This window comes from Lonchura striata, chromosome 36 (assembly GCF_050655825.1).
Source record: "Lonchura striata isolate lonStrDom1 chromosome 36, ASM5065582v1, whole genome shotgun sequence".
Lineage (NCBI taxonomy): Eukaryota > Metazoa > Chordata > Aves > Passeriformes > Estrildidae > Lonchura > Lonchura striata.
In genome coordinates this window covers 13,385,018-13,387,093 of record NC_140738.1, presented here as the reverse complement: position 1 = coordinate 13,387,093, position 2,076 = coordinate 13,385,018, and positions in this window count along the sequence as shown.

Here is a 2,076-nt window from a genome sequence, read left to right as displayed (position 1 = left end):
GGGCGATTCAGGTTTCCAATACGGGCGCGTTGAGTGATGAGGGCAATCTATTTGCTCCATGTGGCGTCAGTGGCATGGTGGGTAGTAGGAACCTTTCCTTTAAACATCCACCCCAGCACCGGTAGTCGGGGTGCCAGGAGGAGTTGTGTTTCTGTGCCAATTACCTCCGAGGCAGCTTTAACTCCTTCAAAGGCAGCCAAGATTTCCTTCTCTGTGGGAGTGTAGTTGGCTTCAGACCCTCTGTAAGTTCGGCTCCAGAATCCCAGTGGTCGGCCTCGAGTCTCCCCAGGCACTTTCTGCCAAAGGCTCCAGGACAACCCATGGTTCCCGGCTGCAGAGTAGAGCACATTCTTGACCTCTGGTCCCGTTCTGACTGGGCCAAGGGCTACAGCATGAGCGATCTCCTGCTTGATCTGGGTGAAGGCTTGTTGCTTCTCAGGGCCCCAGTGGAAATCATTCTTCTTTCAGGTAACCAGATAAAAAGGGCTCACAATCTGGCTATACTCAGGAATGTGCATTCTCCAGAAACCTATGGCACCCAGGAAAGCTTGTGTTTCCTTTTTGCTGGTTGGTGGGGACATAGCTGTGATCTTGTTGATGACCTCAGTGGGAATCTGGCGCCGTCCATCTTGCCATTTCACTCCCAGGAACTGGATCTCTCAGGCAGGTCCCTTGACTTTGCTCTTCTTGATGGCAAAGCCAGCTTCTAGTAGTATCTGGATGATCCTCTCACCTTTCTCAAACACTTCTGCCGCTGTGCTCCCCCACACAATGATGTCATCAATGTATTGCAGGTGTTCTGGAGCCTCACCCTTTTCTAGTGCAGCCTGGATCAGTCCATGGCAGATGGTGGGGCTGTGTTTCCACCCCTGGGGCAGTCGGTTCCAGGTGTACTGCACGCCCCTCCAGGTGAAAGCAAACTGAGGCCTGCATTCTGCTGCCAGAGGAATGGAGAAAAACGCATTAGCAATATCAATGGTGGCATACCACTTTGCTGCCTTGGACTCCAGCTCGTACTGGAGTTCCAGCATGTCCGGCACAGCAGCGCTCAGCGGTGGAGTCACTTCATTTAAGCCACGATAGTCCACAGTCAATCTCCATTCTTTGTCAGATTTGCGCACAGGCCAGATGGAGCTGTTGAAGGGTGAGTGGGTTTTGCTGACCACCCCTTGGCTCTCCAGCTCCCGAATCATTTTGTGGATGGGGATCACGGCATCTCGATCCGTCCGATACTGCCGGCGGTGCACTGTCGAGGTGGCAATTGGCACGCGTTGTTCTTCCACCCTTAGGAGTCCTACTGCAGAGGGGTTTTCTGACAGTCCAGGCAAGGTGTTCAATTGCTTAATGTCTTCTGCCTCTACAGCGGCTATTCCAAAAGCCCACCTGAGTCCCTTTGGGTCTTTGTAATATCCGTTCCGGAGGAAGTCTATGCCCAGGATACACGGAGCATCTGGGCCAGTCACTATAGGATGTTTCTTCCACTCCTTCCCAGTCAGGCTCACCTCAGCTTCCACCAGAGTCAATTGTTGTGATCCCCCTGTCACACCAGCAATGGAAACAGACTCTGCCCCCACATGTCCCGATGGTATCAGAGTACACTGTGCACCAGTATCAACTAAAGCATCATATTTTTGTGGCTGTGATGTGCCAGGCCATCGGATCCACACTGTCCAGAAGATCCGGTTTTCCCGTGCCTCTCCCTGGCTAGAGACAGGGCCCCTCTAACACTGGTTATCATTCCTTCCCTGGGCATACATACTAGAGGTCCCTTCAAGGGGGTCTGACAGATCGTACCCACAAGCTTGGTCACGGGAGGTTGAGGCTACCTTCACTTTGGTGGAACTCCCCCGGTTAGAGTTTCCCTCCTTGAGTTGACGGACCCGTGCTGCCAGGACAGAAGTGGGTTTCTCATCCCACCTCCCCATGTCTTCCCCATGGTCACGCAGGAAGAACCACAGATTAGCCCTTGGGGTGTACCCTCTCTCTCTAGATGGGGATTGTTGGGCGCTGATTCTGGGGCCTGTGACTCTCACGGGTGCTGTATTAACCTTCCTTATCTCCTCCCTCATCTCCTCT